The 27,530-nt window shown below is 42.3% G+C and overlaps 1 protein-coding gene across 3 annotated transcripts in view; it reads left to right on the plus strand.

Moving 5' to 3' along the window:
• The window catches only part of CNKSR3 (CNKSR family member 3), an 82,869-nt gene that overhangs the window by 3,659 nt on the left and 51,680 nt on the right, over window positions 1-27,530 (plus strand). Inside the window, exon 1 of one of the 3 annotated variants that reach the window (XM_057489080.1) lies at window positions 15,833-15,852. The exons of the other annotated variants lie outside the window; for them this stretch is intronic. The gene's annotated coding sequence lies outside the window, so the exon portion shown is untranslated. Of the gene's footprint in view, window positions 1-15,832; window positions 15,853-27,530 lie in introns of those variants that run through there. 3 annotated transcript variants of the gene reach the window in all.

The raw sequence follows: 27,530 nt of genomic DNA on the forward strand, positions 1-27,530 counted from the left end.
CATTTCATCTTCTCAGGAGGTTCTTCCCATGTCGCTTCTAGAGGATTCTCTGAATCTTCACCACATTGATGATAGACCCTCAGGTTTCCACATATGAGTTATTAATATCATAGGTTAGTGGAGGAGAGTCATCTGGTGTATGTGTCTTATTCTACGTATTCAGTGTACATCAGGAAAATTATTTGTAAATCAAATTAATTCAAAGGTCATGGCCCTTTCTTTGCAAATAATTCAGTAAAGTCTTTTGCAAAGCAAATGATCTTTTACATGTACCAACAAGAATCGGGTCAGCTGTACATAACAGAAAACCCAGTTTACAGTGGATTGACAAAGTGGGAGCACTGACTTTTCTCTTGTCAAGGAAAAAGGGAAGAATAGATATTAGCAGGCTGGAGATAGGGAATTCAGGACCCTAAGGGGTGCCGCCAGGGGCCCAGGCTCCTTGGTTGTACTGTTTAGCCACTCTTACCCTGTGGCATTCATCTTCATACTTAACGCCTCAGTGCAAGATAGTCGCCTCACTTTCAGGATTATGTTGCTGTTCCAGGCAGAAGATAGGAGACTCAGCGAAGCCAAATGACTGGTGGTAGCCAAGGCTTCTCCCTCAAAGAGCTCTCCTAGGAGCTCCAGCAAGTGACTTGGCTTATTACATCTTAGTTGCCAGCACCATCATACAGTCACCTCGTGTTACAAGGGGCCTGGTTACTATGTTTTTTTTTTTTAAGTTGGGTACATTGCGGCTCAGAAAAAATTGGAGTTTGTTCAGCAAGGAAAAAGAGAAGAATAGATATTAGCAGGCAGTCAGTAGTGTGAGTTACACACAATAATTTACATTTACTGATTCTTATAGACCAGTTCTCAATGTTGGATGCATGTCCTAATTCCCTACTTACATCAAGCCCCTGGGTCAGCCCTGTTTTAGAAGTAGTGTACTATTTTCATTCCCGTTAAGTTTTCTTCGGAACAAACCTTAAGTTATCTGAGGTTTTTGTCTCTAAGCTTGATTTAAATATTAGAAGTTGCATTATAAAATGCAGCTACCTAAGTTGTGCTTCTGCTTTCAGGCCGCTGGGGAGTGTCTTTAATGAGGAAGGGCCACTGGTTTGTCTCAGCAGCCCCATCCTGCCCGTGGTCATTGATCGGTCTGGACTGGAAAAGCTCTTAACTGAGTGTGGTGTTGAGCAAGCACACCTACAAGGCCCAGCTTTAGTCCCAGGACAGAAGTCTCTCTGGCCAGCTTCTGGCTGGCTAGCACGGGTACCACTTCCCCATCACCAACCAAGAGTAAAGGGGTTTTCTTTTCAAGGTCTGACCCTATGAGATTCAGGGCATTTGCCCATTTGCCTGTAATGCCTGTTAGTATGTGGCATGTTAGCATCCGAAGGTGCCTCACTGGTCCTGGAAGGGCTGGAGTTTCCATGTTATCTATAGAGACCTGGTACACTCTAGGTCCGCTGCACTGTACCATCTGGCTCTGTTAGGTCCCTTCTGTCACTGTTCGTACAGAGTATGGTTCTTTTTGGAATCCTGATTCCAGTTAGGCTGTACTTTTTCCTTTAGCCTTTGTGGTCACTGGAAAAGGGGGGTCTTTTTCTTTTGGCATTTGAAAGTCTACCATTTCGCCATAGGTAAAAAAATTGCTTTTTTTATTCCACTCTCTTCCCAGTTCTATCTCTTAGACTGTAGCCATAGAGTTTTCTTAATCATAATAATAGAAAAACATTCATTGAAGCATTTATTATAGGTCAGACACAGTGCTAAGTGTTTTATTTAGACTCCCTCATTCAATCCTTAGAAAATCCACTGAGGTGTATGAACCATTATTGGCCCATATTAAAGATGAAGAAACTAAATAAAGCAGGGAGACAGAGAGTATGTGCTCAGGATTGCTGGTTCTCATAAATGCTCCTCTCTTTCCCTGACCTCATCTCCATGGCCTGTGCCAGGCAATGAAGCTCTGGTGAAGAGTATGGGCTCTGGAATCAGACTCTGGGTTTGAACTGCAGTTCCACCCCTGACTCTGTGATCTTATGTAAACTCTCAATAAATTACTACTCCTTGTTTTTATTGCTTCCTATCCTCTTTTATCCTATAGCCCCAGGTCATAAATTATTCCATGTAAGCCACCAGGGCTGTCTGAAATTGATTCCTACTGTTCAGGGTACCAGTCAGTACAGATTGCCCTGCCATTTGCCAGCCACTCAAACGATCTGGGGCAGGACTTGCAGTGGATCAGGAAGGTTTGTGATTAGCTGAGTGATAGATGCCTCTTGCCAATATCATGAGCAGTCTTCAGGTTAATAACGTCAAACTCTGTTTTCTCAACTTTTTTTCTTGTAGTAGCTGGATTTCCAGTGAGCATGGCATTAGGATCGACTCTTGCTGTTGGTTGTTGACCCTGTCTGGCACCTGGTCTGTGACCAGCAGCAGCTGTGTCACCTGGCAATTTGTTAGAGCTGCAGAAAGTCAGGCCTGATGAATTAGAATCTGCACCCTAACAAGATTCCTGGGTGATTCGTGTGCTCATTACAGTTTGAGAGGCACTGATACAGCACATAGCTGCAAACACATGTTCACACTCCAGTGGTAGGTCCTGCTATCTGATCTCACATTGGACTCACTCTATTTTATTTACGTTTTCAAGTGATGACACCTAATTTGAGGATGCTTAACTCAGCCACTAATTAAAGCAAAAAAGCAATCTTACGGTGTGTGCTTATATTTATAAGCACCACCTAGCAACAGCATCAGGTTGTTCTCCTCAGTCTAAATGAGACATTTCCCCTGAGATTTCTTACTTTTGTTTTGGGACTTCAAGAGTTCTCATAATGACCTTTTTATTTTAAAGACAAATAGTAAGAAAGGAGTTGTGGGGTGGCCAGTGGGCATTGTGGTTGAGGTTTGGTCTCAGGATCCTAGCTGTGCGTTGGAGGGTGAGATGGGCTTCTGGCCAGTTGCACTCTCCTGTGGTCTGTGACTGCATGGGGTTCACCATAATTAGATGATTTTGGTGGGGGGAGATTTTGTTGGTGGGAAATGACACTGAATGTCATTTCAGGAACAAATAACCAGGGCAATTCTCAAGATCTGCCCAGGCCGGGTGTCTCGGTTCTTCATCCACAGGGACTGGGAGTGAGCAGGTCATGAGTCAGGAGCAAGCCTCCCTGCGTGTGTTCACAGTGCTGGGCAGAACTGTGGGGGCCTCTCTCTCGTGTCTCCCACTTCTCTGTCACTGCCTCAATTTTGACTATTCCTGCCTGTTGGGTTCTAGCTCTGGGACATTCACGTTCTCACCTTCCTTTCCTTCTTTCCTCTCATTTTGTGTTAGTTCTTGAGTTTTCATCACTGGCTTAGCCATTATTTAGGCTTTTAGTGCATACAAAAGTTTTGTTGACACGAGCCCTGTAGAGCTCTTCCACATTTGTTCTCATCTGATTTCTTTTCACAAGGCCAAGAGATACGCAGTGAAGCCATGGCTCTGTTGCAGATGAGAACATTTTGGCTTTGGATGGTCAATGAGTTGTCCAAGGTCAGAGGCCAAGGGTTGGGACCAGACTCCACAGCTTCTGTTCTGTGGCTCTGCCCAGCCCCTGGAGCCTGTGGGTTCCTCCTCTGCCAAGGTGGCTGCTCTCAGTTCTGTCCTAATCGACCCAAGTGTAGCAAGGTGCAACCCCAAAGAACTTCTGGCTTTTGTGTTTCCTGATAATCCATTTAGGATTAGTGCTTATAGGACATATCCTTTTCCTTCTTTTTCTTTCTTTTTAAAATAACACAGTTTAAAAGCAGGATCCTACTTATTCTGAACCTGAACTTAACAGCATTTGAAACACTTACTGCCAGTTATTTCTGTTATTGTAGCTTGTTGATTGTGGTCTCATTGTTTCAGAATGCAACTCAGTAATAGGATGAATCATTTCTCTTTGACCCTCAGTCTAATTTTTGAGTGTCATTGCAATTTTTTGTTGACGTGATACAATTAACATTTCTATTTAGTAGAATCACACACACAAACACACACACACACACGCACGCACGCACGCACGCGCGCGCACACACACACACACACACACACACACACACACATATATATATTTAATTTTCTTAAAAAACACCTGCAATTTTTATGGCCCCATTTCCTGCTTCCTTTAATTTTTTTTATGGTGTTTTCATTTTGATTGCTTTAGAAGAAAAGCTCCAGCAGCTTTTGGAATAAAATAGAATTCAATTCAGATTCTGTGTTTGACAGTGACTGGTTTGAAAACCTGGGTAAGTAGCTCTTCTTCTCCAAGACTGCCTTAGTTTTCTCATCTGTAAATGGGACTGATAATAACCAACTCACAGGGTTTTAGTTCGAATTCAAAGCAGGAATATAGAGAAAGCATTTTACATAATGCACATCACATAAATGTTCACATACTTTTAGTGATTAATTCATAATAATGCCCAAGTTCATATATAGTATAATTGGATTATTTTTGTTGAAATATTTAACACTATTGTGGCTGGTAGTCACCTTTTACATACTTACCGATAATTTATGTCAATTCCACCCACCCTTTTCTTGGTATTTAGGTGGTTTAAGTTAAATCAGCTCCATTTTCTGTCTTCTCATTGTTCCCTTGCACACGTTTCCCTCACTTCCTCTGAGAGCCTTGTAGGTCTTAGCAGCAGGTGGTATCCTAGATGGTTTAGTAGTAGCCTTCTTGGGAGGGGCTTAGGAGGAACACTGACATAAATGATAAATTCTCCCTCTAGTAAAAAGAGTTTCATTCATTCAACAAATAATTACTTAGGAGCTAAGTTCCAGCTATTGTTGTATGTGCTGGAAATGGAGCTGCGTTCTAGGTGCAGGGGTCCAGCTGGGTCCTTGTTAATATGGTAGATGTGGGACTGACAGACAGCAGTAACAGCAACATAACAAACAAGAAAATATTTGCTAAAGGTAAGTACAAAGATAAAGCAGCGATGTGGAGCAGAGGGACGGGTGGGGACTTGTGTATATGTCACCAGGGAAGCCTCTCTGAGAAGACGACATTTAAACATGAATGACAAGAAGGAACCAGCCATTGGAAAATGAGGGGAAGAGCATTGCAGGAAACTGGAACATCTATGGCAAAGGCCCTGAAGTGCAGCTGAGCTTGAGTGTTTGAAGAAAGGAAGTGTGGAGCCCTGAAGAGCTGGAGGGTGGAGGGCAGGGTGGCAGCGTTGGTGGGTAGAGGAGGGGTGGGTGACAGAGATAACGCAGAGGCCAGATCACATACGGCCTTAAAAGTCTGGCTTTTGCAATTTTTTTTTTTTGGCTAGTTGTTTATGGAAAGCTGGGCAGTAACGTGATCCGACTGGGATTCTTGGGGCAGAAATGAATTGAAGGAGTGCAGCTGGAAGGCCCTGCAGTATTCTGGAGCTGAGGGTATCTTGCGCTCAGGTATTGGCGGTTCCAGCGTTTGAGAAGCCAGGTTCTAGGTGCAGTTGGTTCACTGATAGCTCCACGTCCTGATAATTTAAAAATTATGTTTGAAGTCAGGGTATGTATTCATTTTTTTTCTTTTCCTACCAGGGTTAAGAGACCTCCCTGCCTCCCCCACCCCCCATCCTGGCTGACTCTCTTGTCATTTAAAATAGAGCAATCTGTCTTTTTGCATTCACATGCTTTGTTTACGTCATTGTTCTTTTTTGGCACATTTTGCTGGGAGCTACAGTTTCTGAAGCTGTTTATTCATCTATGAATAGGGTTTTTGTGAAAGTGGCCGTAGCCTAGTTTGTTTTCTTTGACATCAAATGACTGATTGAACAGTTTTTAACCTGGGATCAGAAGGGCAAATGCAGTTGTGTTTATTAGAGCAAAACAGTTCTGTAGAATGCAGATCAGTAGGTTGTAAAAAATTTCTATACAAAACCTGAAAAGATATTTGAGCTTGAAAGACTGGTAGATAGAGCTGATTTAAAATAATTTGCTCTACTGGAAAACTGTACTAACACCGTACTTTTGGTTGAATAGATGGTATTTTGATAACTTTTTAGGGGACAGTCGAACATTTTTTTTAACTTAATGTATCACTCATCAACAGGTTAGGAGTGAGTGGAAAGGAATTGGAGGTTGGCACATATTAGAATAACCTGGAAGCTTACTACATACACCTCCTCCCCCTCCCCCACTGAGAATATTTATTAGCCAGTTTAGAGGAAAACCCCTACCTGCTATTTATCAGAAAAGGCAGTGATTATGATCATCTAAACCATGCTTTCCTGAGGAAGACCTTTTAGTGAAAGGAAATATTCTATTTCCTCTTTTCAGAGATTTGCAGCAGAGGAAAATTCAGTGCTTTTGGGTTTAGCAGTGGAGGGATGTGTATGTGTTTCTGTGTTTCCAACATCACTTGAACCTCTTAACTGAACAGCCCCTCCTGTTCTCAGAGTAATTTTATATTACAGTGTCGGAAGGCTAATCAAGTCAAAAGGCTACCTGGAATGTGATCTTTGAAATAGAAGAAAACTAGTTTACTGTGTAGAGTAGTCCAGACTTCAAGTAACACGTGTTGAAGTTGTCAGCACCATCTTCATGTGGATCCCCAATGGGTCTTGAACTAAAGCTTAGAGTTGTTAAGAGTATGTAAAAAAAAACTCACATACTCCTAAGGTGTAGACTGGTAAGGTGTCTGTAGACGCAGGTGGTAGAAGTGGTTTGGTTGTAAGCACCCCTAGGCCAAGTTGAAGAATCTTACATAAAGCTGATCTGTAAATGAAGACCTTTTTGGAGGCAGAGAAATTCTTCATTCTTATTTGATACTGTGTCATCAGGACACTTATGAGCACCTATAAATATACAGCTGTTTTACCTGACTCCTGACATTTTTTAGCTGAGATTTTTAAGAGACCCTTTCCCAGACATGTACATGTGGAACCTCCCAACATCTTGTAGTACTTGAACTTGAATGAATGTTGTCCTTGAATGTACGTTTTCAGTGCCTGCATCACCTGGAAATCTAGACATGGAAATTCTCAGCCCCCACCCACAGAATCAGAAACCCTGGGGTGGACCCTGGAAGCCGTGTTTTAACAGGTGGGTCCTCCAGGTGATTCTGGTACTGGCTAAAATTTGAGGACACTGGTCTGTATCACTCATATGGAGCATAAATGATGCAGGTCTGACTACCCCCTGTAATTCTTGCCTGTGGTTGTTTTTTAGCTAATATATAATGATTGATTAGGAAGGAGAACTTTTCCAGTAGGGATGGTTGTTACATATTTTAGGGGATGAGTTAATGCACCTTGGTCTGTAAGTGTCCTTTTCCACAGTGTGGGTGAGGAAGATTCAAAGCTATTTATTCCCTTGGGCTCCTAGCCAGCTGCTGTGCTCCAAGCACAGCGAATCCTTTTGCTGTGTACTTCTGTGAGGAACACGCAGAAGAAGGGGGATGTTTCACAGTCTGAAGGGACCTGCTTAGGTCTTGTGTGGAATTTCCAGACCTTGCTCTAATAGGGAAGCAGAATATAACACCCTCTCTCCCTTTCATGTTGAGAGAGTGGATGGTTGATCTCTCTGACTTAATTTAACACTCTGCTTTTGGCTTGGAACAATGCATGCAGATGCAAAGAGAAGTGAGTGAAAGGGAAAGCAGAGAGGAGAAATAACTCAGAGTGACATATATGTTGCAGGATGAGGTGAAAGTCTCTTCTGCCTTAGTACATGGTCATTGAATCAGTGCAGGTGGAGTTTGAGAGTCCCTGTGCAGTTGACAAAGGCAAAGAGAGTCCAAATACTAAGATACTACAGAGATGAACACCAAGGATCAGAAATGGCACTGAGACTTGCAAGTGTGGCAAACTCTGATGTCTGCAGGGGCCAAGTAGGCAAGTCAGCAATTGACCTGTGGGAGCATGTGAGCAGTAGGGAGTGGTGGAGACTTTGGCAAACCCAAAGGCACATTTATTACTGTTTCTGCTGACTGTTGGCTGCAGTTGCCAGGTCCTCTGATATTTATTGGTGTTGTTTTTTTTTTTTTTCAAATGAAGCTGGAAATCTGATTTTGATGTCACATTTACCGGCTTTTAGAAAACTATCTACAGGTTTTTTTTGGCATAGGACAAATAAAATATATCTGTGAGCCAGTTTGCAGTTCCCTCTGTGGACACTTATGGCCAGGTGTTAATTGTCTAAGTGAGAAACATACCTATAAGATGGGAATACAATAAGCTGTGAAGTAATTGTGTTTGTTACCTATAATTTCATTTTGCTATTATGTTATTTCTAAAATTGCAAGATATATATATATATATATTAAGATATATAATTCCATGCAGGTTGTGAGGACCAAAAATACCAATGCTTTAATGGACCTAGCTGACCAGTGAGTAGTTACTCTAAAGTGTAAAAACAGAAATTTGGCTTTTCCTGGTGGAATTTACTTTGCCCTTTGCTGTGTGGTATTGGCTCTTGACAGGAGCTCTTTCTGTTTGTACAGAAGGATTTCATGGATAACCTAAAATAGGGTATATGTTCTGAACTTCTGTGCTGGTTTGTGGGGTCTTATTTTATTTAGTAAATTATCAGTTTACTCAGGGTCTTTCTATCTTTATGGTGCTCTGGATTGGGAAATAAAACAAATAAGAAAAACACTAGCTTTAATACTTAAACTGGAGTAGTCCTCACTCCAAACTGCAGCCTATAAAACTTATGAACAAAAATTATGGAATATTTTAACCTTTCAGTTTGCTTTGTACACGAACAGTCTCTGTATACCTATATCTACACACACACACACACACATATATATTTATAAATACATAAGTATATAGACTATACATACACAATATACACATAAATATACATACATGCATACATATTCATTATAGAGCTTTTGTTAAACCTTCATTAGATTTTCATTTCAACCATTAATTCCACTTTAAAAGCTTAAAAAATATATATATATGTATAGATTTTCTTTTTTTGTACCAATTACTCTGTGTGCTTCAGGCAAGGAACAAAAACTCATGAGTGAGATACAAATGAAGCGTGTCATGGAGAGGCTCATGATGTAGTAAGGAGGCAGCAGCTAGTAGGTGACATTTATTGATATTCTCTGTACTGTGCGCTTGGCCCTTGTGATGGTTTTTCATGAATTATCTCACACGGCTAGTTCTACAGTAGCACTTTATGGCCTTCCGTTTTCCAGTTAAGAAAAGCAAACCCTGACCTCTCTGAGGCTGCACAATTAGTAAATGGGGTTTGAATTGAGAAGGTTTTGATTCCAGAACCTGACCTTTCTGCTAGTGCTCTTTGGTAGATATTAACATAACTCTTGCCTGGTAAGAAGTTTCAGGAGCAAGGGGAAAGCATACTCATTATTAATGGTATAACTTGAATTGGCATACTTGATTTTAACCTGTAATTTTACCGCTCAAAAAAATCCTAGAGGATAATGTATTGCTTCCTTTTCTTTTTTAACTATTTGATTGGGCTACTATAAATGGGGAATGATAGATTTTAAGATATATTTAATAGGAATTATATAACCCTTGAATAGTAACTTAATGTTTTTAGGTTCTAGTTTTCTCATAAGTTAAAATTCTGAGGTTGTATGAATATGAATATATGTTACAAAAAGGACTGGGAGGAAATACATCACAATGGCAACACGGGTGATCAATGGATAATAGATTTAGAGGCAGGTTTATTCTCTTTGTATGTACTAAAATAATCAAATTGTTTTTCTTTTGATTTCAGAGCCATGGCTATTTTCTGCTTGGCTTCTCTTCCTCAGGCCATGCAGGGAAGAATGTTGGACTCACTTTCCTGTTTTCTTCTCCAGAATCTTGAACCCTCAAGTCCTGGCTGCGTTAGCAGCTCTCTGTTACCTTCAAACATTTATACCTTCTTTTTTTATTTCTTGTTTGGTCTTGTCTGGGTCGGTTTGATGTATGTTAGTCCAGCATGGCCGCATGTCTCCAGCCATGTCATCTAAATGCAGGATTTAGGGTATTTGGCGCTCAGGTTTTAGTGGACATAAGAAACACTAGTACAGACCAAACGGTCATGGTCCCAACTCTCAGAGTCTGCTCTTTTAGGTGCAAGGTGTGGCCCTGAGAGCTGTGTGTTTAACAGTCAGTCCCCTAAGTCTTTTTCAGGTGGTCTATGAAGCCCAGTTTGAGAGCCACTGACTTTTAGGAAGTTTGTTCTTAATCCTTTTGATAAATAATAGAGGGGTTTGAATGGAGGTATATTGCTGATGCCACCTAGTTGGGCAGGCTTTGAGGGGGGAGTTATTAGAGGCCGAGAGACCTAGAAGATCTCTAGGAGGCACTTGGGGGTTCCCTTGGTGAGAACTGCAGAGGCCAGAAGAACCAGAGGAGAGAGGAGATGCTGAGAGACACAGCCCTGGAGCAGTTGGGAAGCTCTGATGGGCCCTGATATGAGATTGCTGAGAAGAGGGTTTTAATGTCCAGGTTCTGTGCTTCAGTGGCTTAGCATGACAGTGCCTGTAAAAATGTGTTGAATTCAAGGAGGAGCTGTTTTGTGGGATCAAGAGTATCTTACCAATACCAACCTCAAAAGCTGTTCTAATTAGCAGATGACATCTTGCGTGGTACCAACATCTTGCATGATTCAAACACTTAAGAAAACACAGTGCCCTCTCTTATTGCAGCACTATAATTGTCTCATGTTTTAATGAGGTGTAAATATCATGCAGCTTGACACATGAAATGTGTTAAAATAAGATAGCGTTAGCTGAAATTTAGGTCCTTGAACTTGAGTGTGAAATGATGCAATATACATGAATATGACACCCAGAATTATTTCTGTATGGTGCATTCTAAGGCACAGAACACAAAATAGAGAGGATTAGAGTCCTACAGGACAGGATGTAAGTGGAGATATGAAATCAGTGGTGATAAACGCAAAATGTATCTTGGAGTAATCCCTGAAGTCTTGTCCAGTGCTTAGTGAGATAGCAGTTCTGGCTAATGTGCCTGGCTGAAGTTGCTGTGTGGCTGGGTGAGCTGGTTCCCTGACATGAGTAGCCAAAGGACCAACCAGGAGCAAGCCAATGATGTGTCGTATTTTTAAGGGCCTGAGACTAAAGGGAGGGGGTGGCAGGTCCTTCCTCGCGAAGTGTGATATGGCTAGTTCTCTTATTCATCATTGTCCCAACTAACCCTTAGAAATAGATATGATTTCTTCTATCATTTCCCTCAGGTAAAGTTAACAGATGCTTAATAAAGGATCAGCTATAAAATGATAAGATTATTTTCCATACAGCATTTTCCCCAAGTGTTCTGCCTGGCTGACATTCCTATCAAAACTTGCTAATTTTTCATCTTTGATTTTTAAATTAATACTAATTCCATTTACCTGGTATTCTGAAGTGATGACACTTGTCTTTCAGGTTAATTCTGGCTCTGGAAATGAAGTTTTCAAAGAAGTACTGAACAATGAAGTACAATGAAGAATTCGGCTGTATTAGGAGAAATATCTCTCTTTACACTTTAACTCTTGGTCTCTTAGCTAGAGTGCCCTGTTAACTGGCACTTCTACCAGGTCTGGTGAAGATTGATGGTCACCATGCATTCATTCAACATATATTTATTGAGGTGTCTACATCGTGCCCAGGCACTGTCCCAAGAACTGAGGATATAGCAGTGAATAGAATAGACAATAGCTCCTATTTTCTTGGAGCTGACATTCTTGTGCGGGCAGATAGACATTAAGTAAAGGAAGTAAAGGTCATAGCACATAGATGTGGTATGTGCCATGGGGAAGGGCAGTAGGTGGAAGCAGGAAGGGGTCGGGGACGCAGTTGTAACTGGAGTGGCCAGGGAAGGGTTTCAGTGAGCAATGCAGCTAACAGGTGGAAGGATGTTCTTGGCAGAGGGAGCAGCCGGTACGAATGCCCTCAGACAGGAGAATGCCTGATGTGGGGAGGGAGCAAAGAGGCCCATGTGACTGGAGCAGAGGGGATGGAGAGGAGAACAGCAGAAGATGAAATCAGAGAGGAGAGGGGGTCCGGATGCTGCAGAGCCTTAGGGATCATTATATATATTTTGGCTTTAATTTGGTATGTTGAGGAGTCATGGGAGGGTTTTGAGCTAAGGAGTGATACCGGATTTATATTTTCAGATTACAGTGCTTGATGTGTTGGCAAGACTGAAGTGAGCAAGTGTGGACTGGGGACCGGTGAGGACGCCTGGAGATGGGTGGTAGCTTTGGCCACTGTGAGCGCTGGCCGTGCTCTGGGTGCTCTGAAAGGCCAGTAGGATGTACTGGAGCTTGGATGTAGGTGTGAGAGGATGTCCATAAAGATTTTGGACTGGGAAATTGGAAGGATAGAGTTGCCATCCACCGAGAGGTGGAAGAGCATGGGGGGAGATGGGGAAGGGACTGTTGGCTTTTAAGTGTGCAGTGTCAGTCCACTGTGTGAAGCAGGTGGCTGGATACATGTGTTTGGATTAATGGGAGAAGTTGGGAGCAGACAGAAATTTGGTGGCCCTTGGGGTATATACATGGTATTCAATCCTTGAGACTAGATATATTGCCAAGTGAGTGGGCCTAGGGAGACCAGAAAAGAGAAGAGGAGAAATTGGGTGTTCCAACCTTTAGGAGTCTGAGACATGAGCAAAAGGAAAACTGGGAGAGGGTGGTGTCCAGGGGGCCAGAGAGGAAGGAGTGGTCTGGGCTGAGAAGTGGAGAACTAAGAACTGACCAGTGTACTGGAGACACTGGGGATCTTGACAAGGTAGTTTCGGTAGGTTGCTGGGAGCCACAAGTCCGAGTAAGTTCAAGAGCAGATGGCAGAAGATGAGTTGATGTCCGAGGAGACCACCCAGTGTCAGAGCATCTTCCTGACTGGCTCAGTGCTGTTTTATTCTCAATATGACTTAAGGAATTAATGCATTTTATTTTAATTCTTTAAAATATGTAATGAACTTGTGGAATAGCTAACTGGTAACTTGATAAATTGGGACATGTGATACCCTCCCTGGGCTGGGTAAGAGTATAGATTATGCAATCTCATTTCAATGCTACCAGACATTCATTTACTGAATGACTATGCACTAGTGGCTTCTATAGAGAAGAGTGTTCAGCTAAAATTCCTTCTACTCCACTTTTTTGGCAAGTGAGGGTAAATAGCTTTCCACCTGAGTTCTGCATTATTCCACAGTTTGCTACCCATTTAGGTAGAAAACTTTGGAAGAATTCCTTGTTGCTGATATTTGCCATCATACAGCATAAGATTTACCTGAAATAATTGATAATGCCATGAAATCATATATAAATAATGTACTATAGCCCATAGTTGGAAACCATTTGTCAGCAGGAAAATTGGTGCAACTAGAGACTTAAATATTTAAGTCATCTGGTATTTATTGAGCAGCTATTATTTGTAATGCCCCTTACAGGTGCAATGTACAAGACAGGGCCCTTTGTCTTTGGCACCTGCCACTCAGTGGAGTACAAAGTCAACTCCATAGGCATTTAACTTTATAGAGCATCCTAGGAGTGCAGGGCAGAAGTATTTGACTCAGCTTTGAATGGGCATACATTGCATGGAGGGCTTCTTGGAGGAAGCCACATCCAAAGTGGGACCTTGTCGGTGAGCAAGAGGTAGCCAGGTCCAGAGTAGGGAAAGGAATTTATATTTGCCAAAAACTGGGTGTCAAGACAGAGCATGGAATTTAGTACTAGCAGATGCACTGAATCGTGCTGGATCTTTCCAGACATGGAGTGGAGAGAGAGAGAGAGAGAGGGCTGGAGAGGCGCTGTGGCAGAGGGAGCTACATCACCAGGGCCCAGTTTACACCTCTGAGCAGGTGAAAACCAGTGAACGACTATATACCTGAGTGGTCTTTCTTTGTGGATGAAGTATGTATGTGAGTGCATATATATAGCCATACACATAACATGTAGCTGTACAGGTATGTGTATATATTTTTTAAGGCTCTTATATATTATTTGATCCAGGATTCTGTTAGGAAGGCACTTGCCTCTCTTCTGTGGAACATAGCTTTATAGTGGGCTTTAGACCTGGAGTGACCCAGCCTCTCTGCTGTAGGGGGAGTCCGGGAATCTCAAGAAGTATCAGTAAAGGCTCTGTGCAAAAATTAACTTGACTTCCTGGGTATTTCTTTCCTTTGATCTGTGAAATGTGAAACTGACTGGACTTTTAGCATTAGGAAACATAAAACCACCTTATTACAAAAAGAGGGAACTACTAAACCGTTGACTTGAGATAGGAGTTTGGGTTGCCAGGCGGTGGGAGAGAAAAGGGAAGGAGGTGGGCACAGAGAAGAACCCAGCCTGGGGTTGGGGAGGCTGAACTTGGGAGTCTCCTGCTGAGGAGTTTGGCCTGAGGTCCCACCTGGAGCTGTGGGTGTTCTGTGCATTATCACCTGTAATCTGCTGCCCATGGCCAGTTAATGATTAATGTCTATTTCTAGCTCAGCATATGCTGTGATCTTTATGTTCAGTCTTCACTCTAGTGGGGTGAGCCAAAGTATAGTGTAGCTTTTATAGGAATTTTTTCTTTAGAACGGGTCAGAAATGTCATGCAAGGGTTAGGAAGGCTCCCAATCCCCTACCCCGGGAGGATGTTGAACCAAGTAAGGTACACTGCTTCCTCCCGTGTGTTCTTTAGCTTGGTGAAATTTCTGTCTAACTCTCGAAAGTACTATTAGGAACATTTCAGACCCAGGCCCACATAAATCATACTTGCCATACCAGATCCAGAAGCAACCACGTGCATATTCATTTCTGAGGTCCTGAACTCTGGGAGAACCCACAGATGATACTTAAAACTAATGGGGCTTGATTATGGTAGGATGAAAACAAAACAAAAACAAAGAGCCCACCTCTGTGTGGCTGCCCTTTTTCTTACTTTGTTTCGTGTTCCCGATCGCTGAGGATGCTTGACTTTGCCACGTCATTCCCAGGGTTAAACATATACTCAGTTCTGGGAAAGCATCCATCTTCAGCAGTCCACAGTTATAATTCAGGGGTATGTGGTTTTAAAAATAATTTAGCAAGGTAAAATTTTAGTTTTTAATAGTACACTTCAAAAACCAGCCAGTTTTTCTGTTTCTATCCTTTCCATCCCCCATGATTTCTGAGTATGTGATTCCTTGGAGGACATTTATAGCTATTACTTTAATCAATTTAATGTTTTTTACCAGTTTGAAGTTACAGTTTGTAACTTCTTGCATCAGTGGGTTTGTTTTACATTCCCAGGGTATTCTGTTTCTCATTCTTCTTTTTAAAAAAAGCCCTAGAATGGATATTGCAAAAATATTTTATTAAGGTAGCATGGGTACCTTTTCCTCTTTTCTGATTTTAAAATTAACTTTAACTTGAGGTAATATTAATATTCCAGTTCTACCATAGAAACTCCATTCTTAAAATCATGTTCTAATGAATCAATAAGAAAAAACTTTAAATGCCTATGAACAATGTTAGAAACTCAGGGAGAAATCTAAGATTTAAGAAACATCTACCTTATTAAGTGCAATTGTGGTAGACTTCCTCAAAGTGATAGATGAGGTGAATTCGGTCTTTTGTAATTATTTAATTGTCATCAAAAGACCTGAAAAAAAATGTTATGGTTTTTAGTTGGTAATTGTCATCTTTGGTGATTCTTATATAACTATGATGTTATAAAAACATTATGAGACTATTTTTCTTATAAAAGCAGATTGTATACTGCATATGTTATTTAATTGTTGGTTTTATTTGCTTTTTTAAAATGATAAATATCAGTAAGAATTTATTTGATCGAAGGTAACTGCAGTAGATGAACCAAAGCATTTGTTTGCTTTTTACAGATCCACAATTAAAAGAAAGTGACACCGTGTTGCAACAAATATGTAAGGAGTAGAGTTTTGTTCCATAAAAGAATATTGACTTTCTTTTTCTCTTTTTAAAAAAAGGTAATTTCATCCCAAAGCTAAATGATAAGAGTAACATTTGCATTTGAGATGGTCTGGGACTGTATCTGTTTTACTCAAAAAAAAAAATGCCTGTTTAGGGCCTTTATTACAGGGCCCTAAACAGTTGATAGGAAAGAAGGTAAAACCTGGAAGTCTCTCCAACAAAGTTGCAATCAACTTGTAAAAATCCTGGATTTTAGTAGAACGAGTCTGCTTTGGGTGAAGTAGGAACACATAGCTGTAGTTAATTGCCCGGAATAGAGGAATAGTTGTTTCATTCTTAAGGACTTTGCCTGGAGGGAAAATGGACTCATGCATTCATTCATGGTTGCTTTTTTCCTCTCCCTGTCTGTTGTGGTTGTATAAATGTGCGTGTTTGTGTGGGGGCCATTCCTCATTCTCAGATATCTGCAACTGCTAGAGTAGTACATAGTGGTTTAGACCACTGGCTGCCTAAGTTTGGGTCCTTCACTATCCCTTATCAGATGTGTGATGTTGGCCAAGTTACATACATTATTTAGTCAACTAGCTTATTTTTAAATTTGGAGTCATGCTATTACTGAAGTTTCAAGGTTTATGTTGAGGGTTAGGTGAGACATACACGTGAAGCATTTACCACAATAAATGGTAAAATGACATGACATAGAGTAAGTGCTTAATAAAATGCTAGCTGTTGTTGTATAGAGCACAGGGATGTCCTGGGGAAAAATTTTTCACATTTCCAACAGAACAGTTTCAAATTAAAGATACTCTGTCTTTTACAATTGGTAAAGTATAACTCAGTGAGAAGATTGGATCACATATCCCTTGGGGAATGTGTTGATCAGAAACGGCATTGAAAAGAGGAGATGCCAATTATACCTCCTAAATGTCAAGATGTGCATTATTTTTTAAATCTCTCTCCCTGGTTATTCCACTCGCATGGTGTTCTGAGACTTGACAGCTGCTAATAGTGATCTGTATAGTCATTAAAAGTCATAGAGAAGGCTGTCTAAAGGCAGGCCCTTCAAGTTTTGTATTTCTTGTTTTATCACAATTAATGTGCACAAATTATTACATTTCCTTTACTGTGGTTTTTGATAAATGGTGGGTGTGCCAGTGATCCTGGGGTGTGTCCACGGTATAGTAGGTATTCCACTGAGTAATAGTTTTCTGTCATCATCTGGCCCAAATGCCCACAAGGAGGGAGCTCTGTCTCACTGAGCCCAATTAGGGAAACCAGCCTGGTTTCTTCTGGGGAGCCAAGAATTTATTTCGTAAGATGTGCTCCCATAAGCACTGTGGGAATAGCTCTCAGAATGGTGATTACTTCTGTTAGATAGTCACTGGAATTGCTTCCCTCAATTTCAAAAGCATGGATAATCGAAAACTTCTTGAAGGACTTTGAGGTTACAATGTGCAAAATGTGATCTCCACAGGGGCCAGAGGCACCTGCACAGGTCGACTGCTGAGTGGGAGGAACCAGGCTGTCAGTAGGTCTGGGCTGATGAGCAAGACTCATATCTGATCTTTTTTTTGGGGAGACATGTAAATGAAAAGCTTAAGAGTTTGCCTCATTTGCTTATCGGTAGATGGAGCAGACTTTGCACAAGGCATCTTTGAGCCTAAGGAAAAAGTGTCTCTGTATTTTAGTCCCTGGCACCTGCATCTGGAACAGGATTTCAGCACTGATGAATGTAAAAAGTTGCCTTAAAACTGGACAAATCTGTATTAGACACAGGGGCCCTTTGTTTTCTTGGAGAAATTGGCATGTCATTTCTTCCAGATCAGTTTTCAACTTATTGTATATGCCCAATTATTTTATATTTATGTATTATTCTTAAAAATACATTGTAGGCTATCTGTAATCTCCTCCCCTGCCCCATTACAGCTTTAGAACCCTGTGTAGGGTCACGGAGTTCAAGGCATTAGTGCACGGCATATTTTAAAGGTTCTTTTTTTTCTCCCTTCTTCTCACATCATATTTTAGATCCTGTCAGTTTTCAAACTGTACACTGAATTGAAAAGTTGAAAAAAATCCACAGAAAATCCCATCGAGAGAGTTGAAATTCATGCTAATTGGCAGTACTATCTTCAGTGGAACTGGCAATTTTGCTGTCTAAAAAACCGGGGGTAATGAGTTAAGCTAAAAATCCCCTCTCCAAAGGCCTGGATCTGGCCAGGAGCAGCCCGAGGCCCGTGTGGCTAGCTTACTGCCTGTTTACAAGCCTTCAGGATCCAGGGTTGGCTGTCAGTATTCGTTTGCTGCTTAAATTTGCAACAGATGCCTTTGCCTCAACTAAGATAATAGCAATTAATTTTTATTTTCAAATTTTGATTCATTTTTACCTGAGGGAAGATAAATGGAGAAAGTCTCATTAGATTTGAGATCAGGTGACAGGAGGATCGTTTGAGTAGAGAAGTATTAGGTGTTACCCCGTGCTGCCTGCTAATCCTGTTTAGGTATGAGAACTGAAAGACGCCCCCGTGTGTTAGGAAAATTGGGCTATTTCTTGACTTACTGGGAATATAAGAGGAGGGCGTTTTCCCCTAGGATTGTGGTTCAAGCACTATGATTCCCATGTTTTTTCCCATCACTACCTGTAATTTTGAGGGTTGGTGATAATCTTAGATTATGCAGTCCAAGTGCATGTTCTTTTGAGTGAATAAATTGTTTCACTTCATAGTTAAAGAAACTGTGGCCCAGAGAGTTACCTGGCTAAGATGTAGTGGCAGAACCTAGACTAGAATGGAATTCCCTAGACTCCCAGTCCAAAACATCTCTGATGATACTCTTTTCCCAAACTTGACCTGCTTGTGTCCCATCCGCCAATCCTATAAAATGATGGCCTTGTAGGTCCCACCCAGCAGCAGTAGTGGGGAGATTGCAGCCTGTACTGTGGCCCACAGCCATTAGCCGGTATTTACCATGTGGGACGTGTAGACTGGGGATTCAGTGATCAGGAGCTTTCGGTCCCACAAGGGAGATGTCAACACTCATTATTACACTATGGTCTGGTACCTTCAGTAATGGGCACGTTTCAGGTCTAGGAGCTGATTGGAGGAGCACAGAATGAACTGTGTGTGTGTGTGTATGTACGTGTGTGTGTTAGTTTAGGGGATAGTTGCTTGAGGGTGGTTTTAAAGGATAAAGGAGAGCTTGCAGGCCAGGTGGTGATTCAGACTGGGGCTGCCTAGGTGAAGCGATCTAGAAAACTAAAAACAGTCCACTAGCAGTGCAGAGGGTGAAGCTGGTCATGGGATTGTAGCAAGCTGCAGAAATTAATAGGTTGAACTCACATTATTCACCTTCTCCACCCTATTTGGGAATGGAAAGAGGTGTTAACAGTTTATCAGTGACCGTCTTGTTTTCCTTTAGGCTAAAGAACACTACATAGTCTTTGAATATGATGGCTGGTGTGACTATGTAGAGGTTGTGACTAGTGTGGCTGTTAGGAGCCTGAAGGCAGGATGGTTTCAGCGTGATCAGGAAGGAAGTTTCAGGAATAAAGCTTTGCCTTTGCTAGAAATATAAAGGCAGCAGGTTCTGTGCCCTTCCTCCGAGGTGCCACTGGGGTGAAGGTGTGGATACAGGTTTACGTGTTGAGCTTCTGGAACCAGACAGAGCTGCCTTGCAGTTTTCATGGCCTTGGAGGAAACAGATAAGGAATGATAGGAAACAGCTGCTGCTAACGTGGCAGGCAGAAATGCAGCCTCATGGAGCAACGTGGTAATCACAAAGCTATCAATGGAAAGTCCTCTCTGATGAAACATTTGGGAACTATGGAATGTCATTTGTTTTCATATATTTACCCCTCCTCCCATTGTCCTTCTGTTGCCTGCAGACTTCATTTTTGTTTGTCCAATAACACAGAGACACTTTCTTATAAAAAAATTTAAGCAATGTAAGCTAGATATTTAGAAAATTATTCTCTTTTCTAAGCCTTGCTTTTTTTCCAGAATTGGATGCGAGCAGCTCCAGAACTTTCCTAGACATTAGCATGAGTGTTTATACACATTCATGGATAATTATTTTCTTTTGTATAAATAGATGCACACAGATCAGTTTGAATCTGATCCATGGTTTCTTTTTATATTCAATACTGCTTTAGAGGTCTTTCCACATCACCATATTTAGATAAGTGTTTTAGAAGTAATTTTTATATAATCAAACTTAATTAATCAGTAATCTAGGAATGGCTATATGAAAATATGGTGCCTCTTAGGACAGGAGGGTGTCACGGCCCATCCACTTTGGTGCTGAACAGTGGATTCAAGATGTTTTATGGCAGACTGACTGGCATCTGGCAAAATATCTTGGGTCAGCCTGACAAACAAGAACTGATTTCTTGTTATGAGTTTATTACCATGGCATCAACCTGCTTCAAGCCAACATTTAGTCTTTTTTATGCCAGGACAGTACTGAAGTAAGAGGTGGCCTGATACATAGTTTCTGAGATCTCTGAGAATATAGGGAGAGTATGGGCCTTGTAGCTTTCTCCAAAGTATGCTTCATAATTTTACAAAGCTTGTTTTAGAGAGGTGGGTCAATTTTTGACTCAAAGGGCAAGGTGACTTATTTGGATTTCAACACTGAAAAGTGGGAACCTGAGCTGGGGAATCTCTGGAGGGGGAAATGGGGATGGTCATTGTTTTGGTACATTCATGGGCTGTTGACATCATGGGAAACATTTGATGACAACTTGCTAAAACTGTACCGTGTCCTGGAGCTTGCCAAACCCCAAGAGACCATGGGTATTTGTGGCTCTTCCCTGAAGTGCCATGCCAGGTGTCCCAGGAGTAGGAATTGCTGTTGGAATGCTGTCATATGATCTCAGTTCGTGTTGTTTTGAAAATGGAGGAAGATGCCTTATTGGTGGACAACTGGCCCGCCACCTTGCTGTCATTTTTTTTGTTCAGTGCTCAGAAAGTAACCAGAACCTGATAGTCAGGTTTGTTTTTTAAAAAAATAACAAAACACAGGTATGCATAAAATCATAAAATCTAAAAAGGTGATGCAATTATGAAGGGCACATGGAAATATGTGCTGATATCCCCAATCTTCTATACTCTTGAAGGCCTTAGGTCTCTTACACAGTTGATCCTTGAATAACTTGGCTTTGAATTGCATGGGCCCAGTTTATGCAAGCGTTTTTATTTTTTTTTTTCAATAAATGTGTTAGAAATTTTTTGGAGATTTGTGACAACTTGAAAAATCATTTTCTTTTGTTTAGCTTATATTATTTTAAGAATACAGCATATAATACATATAACACACAAAATATGTGTTGACAGTTGATGTTACCAGTAGGGTTTCTGGTGAACAGTAGGCTATTAGTAGTCAAATATTGTGGGGGTCAAAAGTTATACACAGATTTTTGACTACACGGGGCTTGTCACCCCAGCCCCTGAGTTGTTCAAGGGTCAAGGGTATTTCACATTGTCAGTTGCTGCCTTAATGAGAGAAATTCTAGAGGAGAGATGGACATGGTCAGTGACTTATTATAGGAACTGACTTATATTATCAAATAAGCAGTAGAAGGACCTTCAGATTTCCTGAAGTTGTGGGGCCCTGTCATGGCTTTATAAAGAAATGGTAATCTCTAGATATGAGGCTGCAGACCTAGTTAACTATTTTAATCTGGCTTTCAAGGAAAGTGGGGTTTGTGGGACATAAAGAGGTTGAGAACATGGTGTGTCTTTTGTTGGACTTGAAATTGCTATTTGTAGTTCTGTAGGGTCACCTGTGACAGTGGACAACGGGGACACGCTCACACAGTGGTTACTGTAGGTTCTTCAGACACTAGGTTTACATCCTGCACGTGTTCATTATTAAGCATCAGCTGAGCTGGTCACAGAGAACAAGTCAGGGAGACAACTCTGTTTCCCTGCATCCGTCTCCTGCTCATGAGACCCTCCCATGCTTGGAGACCTCTCTTGCCTGGGAAAGTCACCTTGTAGGGCAGGAGCTTCACCTGCTGTCACCAGTGGTAGGGAGAAGGCAGAGCCAGCCTGGGGCAGGATAGAAAACCTGGGTGGAATCCTCACCCCAGCGCTTACTGGTGGTGTGGCCTTGAGCACTTAGCTCTTCAGAGCCTCCTTCCCCATCTGCAAAATGGGGCTAATAATACATCATATGGTTATTATGAGGATGAATGAGACCCTGCGGTGAGGACCCAGCTCATGTTATAGAATTCAGAGAGGCTCAGGAAATGGTACTTGGGATTGCTTCCTTTCTTTCTCTTTCTTATTCCTTTGTGGTGAAGAGGTGGCCACAGGCCCCGAATGTTCTGGAGCTTGGTTCTCACCCCTGTTCACCAGGGGTAGCTTTCTGTTGCTGTTGCTGACAGTCAGCAAGGAGAAAGTGTACTTCTCCAGAAATGACCCTTCTAGTGTTGCAGTCATCCTGTGATTTATGTGCCTGTCCTCCTCCCCACTGTGACCACTGCAGTGCAGTAAACCCAGGGTCTGTTCAAGGGCACAACGAATCTTAAGCACAGTGTGAAGGAGTCTGGGGCCAGGGGAGCTGACAATCTACAGTTACCAGAAGCCGCAAGTACCAAAGTTCACAGGACTTTGGCACAAGTTCCACGTGGGATGGTCTCTTCCAGGTGCTTCCTCTTGAACAAAAAAAAAAGCTAGGATCGCATGGAAAAGGACATGTTATTTTTTTTTAAAAAAGCCATTTTGCAGTACATAAGTGCAAACATTTCACGGTGTGGGAGTCTGTGGCTGTGTTTCATGTTGCACATTCTCCTGTTAATTTTGAGCAGGGGCTCTGTTTGCACCGTAATTATTGTCAGCCCTTGTTTGACTCACACATTCCTCATTGCCGCAGTAAGAGGTTGTTTATGTGAAATATGGAAACGATTTTTCCCCCTCTTTCTTTTGTGCTTGAGTTCTGATGGAGCAGCTGAAAATTTCCTTTATTATTTGTAAAGGGTCTTCAGTTTCAGAACTCCAGGCTTGGGCAGGGACAGCTGGTGGCCCAGGCTGGTCCTCCTGAGATCCAGCTAACATTTCTGCAGCTAACACCCGACCCTGAATCCTGCATGCTTATAATGAATCGGGAGGCCTTGGGCCTCCTGGCCAAGCCTCCCCTGCCTTCCTCCCTCCTGCCTCCTGCAGCTCCGGCCTTGAGTTAGGATCCATTCTCTTTCTAAAACTTCGATTTTGCTCAACATTGAAAACAAAATGGCAACTCAAATAATGGTAGAAGAATCCTCACTGAAGGCAGAATTCCTTATTCTGAATTCGTCTCCTTTCTTGAGAGCCGTTTGTCTTGTGTCCTGCGCTCTGCCTTTTTTCCGTCCTTCTTCAGCTGTCCTTCTGCTGGGGTACCTTGAGGATGGGGAAGGTGTCGGCTGAATTGGTGAAGGTCCAGGGTTTAGCTGCAGAAAAAGAGGAGCCAAAAAGAGTGTGTGTTCCTTCCCCCTTAAAAAAAAAAAAAGTTTTGTGAAAATGATCTCAGGCTGTAAAAGAGTGTAAGCTGCTTTCATTGCGTCCAACACTACATTCTCATTGTATCTTTAGCAATCCTTTTAGTGTCTTGGCAGATAGGGTTTCTTCCCGCATAGCAGAATGTTTTTCCAACTGCAGAGTTACAGCGGCTTCATGTGCCATGATACATGGCAAGGCGTCAAAATAATTTTATGGGGGAAAAACCCAGAAAGACTTCTAAAATGTGCAGCTTTCAGGGAAAAAAAGTCAGTTTTGCAAAAAGAGTTTTAAATAAAAAGGGCATTCATGGGCTTCTGCTTTCTTCTTGGGCAGATCTTTTCAAAGATGGCATTATAAAAAGAGAACATACATTTCATTCATTCATTAACAAGCTGCTAAAGGTGCAGCTGTCTTAGGACCAGGTGCTGGGGATACAGGGATGAGTGTCACACTCTGGTCTTCTAAGTAGCTGTCTTTTACTAAGGGATCAGAGACATGAATACAAATATGTGGTCCAGGTGGTAGGAAGCAGGGCTGAGGAACCCTGCTGGGGTGTGGTGTGGTGTGTGGCTGGGGTCCTGAGAAGGCCTCAGCAAGGAGGAGAAGCTTCAGGTGAATTTTGGGGGATCAGCAAGAGTTTGCCAGATCAGAGAGGAGTATGGGAGGCAGTGTAGGCAGAAGAGCAAATGGAGAGGCAGGAAAGCGAAGCAGCAGGTGTTAGGAGAACAAATCCTGACTCAAGACTGGAGCTGTGGGAGGCAGGAGAGAGAAAGGCAGGGGAGGCTTGGCCCGCAAGCCCAAGGCCAGCTTTGGGGGGCTTCTGCATGTCATGCGGTCATGCCATTTCTGTCAGGACGTTGTTCCCTTCAGTTGACACACCTGCGACTGGTGTCCTTTACTAACTTCCCTGCTTCAGCTTTCTTCCTGGCCCTCGGCACCCCACCTGCTGTAGGTCAGTGTGATTGTTGCCTGTGTCCTGAGGCGGCTCACTGGGGCACATGGAGGGCAAGAGAAGGGGCACGGGGGGGTGATCCTGCTCTTCGGGCTTCCCTGGGGATGGGCCCAGGCTTTGCTGACCTGGTTTGTTAATTGTCAATAGTTAGTATCACTCTTGTTCTACTAGAGATGTTTTGGAACTATTCTAAAAATTACAGAGAAGATCTGAGAATACTTTTCCACTCTACAAAGCCAATAACTGCCCAGGTATTCCAATAGAATTTATGATGTCATAATGTTATGACCATTTTCTTAATTTACTGTTAGTTCCATGAGAGATTTGGGAAATATTAATGAACTATCTGTCTTTGAAATTCATGCTTTGGTAGAAAGTGGGTTCTTTATGTAGAGATAGGTTTCACTAGGCTTCAAACAGCTGACCTCGTAGCCATTTGTGTCTGGAAGTTAGGTTGTTAACAAAGTTAAAAAAAGATAAAGTGGACATTTTGCCCATCTTCTGGGAGAATTTGTTTACTGGGTTTGATGAAGGAAAACTGTTCCATATACATAAATAAATCCTCCTGCTAACTGAACTTCATCATTTAAGACTTGGATATATTTTATTTTTCCCTTCGATTTTGGATGAAGATCTTCCTGAAACAAATTATTTACTTTCTTGTGTTCATAAACAGAGTGCATTCAACATTCCTTGCTTATGAAAGAATGAATTCTGCATAACTGTTGGAGCGTGTGATTGCCGTCATGATGATACATTGACACTTGTGGCTATCTTGCAGAATGACCCCAGAATGCCATGCTTTGAAAGTTACTGTTCTTGGTTTTTAAGTAGTGGATGCTTCTAGCAGCATGCCCACACATGCCTTTCTTGAGTTTATGCCATTTGTCTCTTTGGAGGCTGGGAAAGAACTTAGTTGCCCTCTAAAATGGGATCTAATCTGCTTTGGGTGAGAGTCTGTTTGAGAAGTTCTGCGTATGTCAAGTGAGTGTACTTCATTGTGTAGGCCTTATCCTATACCATTTCAAAGAACGAAGACTTATTTTATGTTTTTCAAGTCTTCCTCATGTTAAACCATCCACCTCTGAAAAAAAGATGATAGTTTCATTATTTCTACTGGCATTGCTGCTGGATTTGCACAGTGAAAAATGATCCCCAAGCCTCTTAAATTGTTTGTGGAGAAGCTTCTTAGCTTACCTTTGCGTTCTGAGGTATGTGAGGTGAGGTGACCAGAGGTGTTGCTGTACCAAATGTTGTTTTTTATCATCTTTGACGACAACGATTGTTTCCTGGGCACCTACCATATGTGGGTGAACAACATTGGGAGAAGACTTCTTCCTAGAAGTTTAAATTCTGGTTTGGACAGGGAAATGGTGGAGAAACAACTACAGTACTTAGGATCGGTCAAGGGCCACAGCAGAGTAGGGCAGCCCTGGGGATGCCCATGGCCGAAGGAGAGTCCTCCTCTCCCCAGAAGGTTGACCTTAACTGGGGGTGTGACTTCCAGAGGACTCAAGGGGAGCAGAGGGTAAGGAAGAGGCCCCAGGGAAGGCACAGCTGCAGAACCAGCTTTGGCTGTCAGTGGGTGGCATGTGGTGGCCAGATCAGCACCCTTCCTAAGCTGAAGCTTGTCTGTACATACCAGGCAGGTGGGGTGGACAGCAAGGACCACAGGAAATGGGGGGGGGGTCACTCCCACTTGGGAGGACGGTGGTTCATGAAAACTGCATGGAGCCGGAAGGACTGATGTTGGATCTTGACTGATGAGTACAGTTGCTGAACTGGAGATGGTGAGGGAGGGCTGACCAAGGGGAGAATAATACCCAGGATTCAGGGGGTGGAAAATGGCCAGGTATGTGTTGTAACTCTGATCTGCTCTCTTCTCAGGAGAACTTGTTTGTTCTCCCACCTTCTCCGTCTGAGCCTCCCGATGGGAAGACAGCGGGTTCTGGAGTTGGATGAACTTAGAGCTCAAGACCAGTTCTACCACTTCTAGTCGTGCATCTTCAGCAATTTTCTTAGTTCCTCTACCTTCAACTTCCTCATAAAAAGAAGGGAGATAATAAGACTGATCTGTGGACTCTTCAGAATAACTGAGACTTACCTTTGACCATGCACTATATAAACCTGGTATATACTGCGTAAATGGCAATTTCTTTGGGCCTGCCCTGCCCCAGGGCCACGGTCAGGAGCCTCCTGATGATGCCCACAGGCTGTACCCACTTACCGACTCTTAGTTGCAGTCAGCTCAGCAGGAGGGAATGCATTACCTCATCTTCCTACCCTCCTCTCCCTTTTCAGATCTGCTTGCCCTTCGTGTTGCTGTTTTCCAATTGGTTGAAGTTTGAATTCTTGCAGTTAACCTAGTTCGAACCCTTGGTGTTGTCTGTGATTAATTTTTGCCTTTCATGTGACATTTCTAGTATGTCATCTGATCCTGTCCATTTCTTCCTCTCTTGATGCCATGTCCCCATGTGCACCGGCTCACGTCACATCACAAATGGATTGCTCAGAAGCTTTTCTGAGGGGTTCTGTGACTTTAATCAGCCCCTATCCATCTCTTGTCTCCTTCGATAGTCCTTTTGGACCACACCTTTCCCCTCTAACTTTGTTTGTCCTTAGTTCTGGGCATAATAATAGCTGACATTCCTTGTGCTTACTGTGTGCCAGGTACATGAGAGGACTGTATATTAGTCTACTTTTTTTATAGCAACTCCATGGGGTAGATGCTGTTATTATTGCCATTTTGTAGTGAAGAAAACAGGCAGGAGGAAATCAAGTGATTTCCTTTTGATTAGCTATGCAATCAAAATTGCATAGCTAAGATTGCATAGCTAATCAGTGTTTGAACCCAGGCAACCTGGCTCCAGACCCTCTTAAGACCTGCTCTGTCTTCATTGGCTTCTATAGAGCAGAGGCTATATCATTCAGCTCTGCTTACCACACTGCATGCCTTGTCTTGACATACAGTAGACACTAAATGCATGCCCTGTGTGACTTCCTCATTCCTCCTCTGAACCCTGAAGGACAGGCTCAGTGTTCCCATATGAACTCACAGCCTGGGGTTCAGATCTTGGACACTCACCCTGGTCAGATGCCTTGAGCCGCAGTTTTGCTTTACTAAATTAGGACAATAGTAATGCCTACTTCTAGAGTTTATATGGAGAGTAAGTGAAATGATGTGTGCCAGCTGCTCTAGTCCTGTGCCTACCACATGGAAAATGGTCAATAAAAATTCACTTTT

This window comes from Manis pentadactyla, chromosome 12 (genome assembly GCF_030020395.1).
Source record: "Manis pentadactyla isolate mManPen7 chromosome 12, mManPen7.hap1, whole genome shotgun sequence".
NCBI lineage: Eukaryota > Metazoa > Chordata > Mammalia > Pholidota > Manidae > Manis > Manis pentadactyla.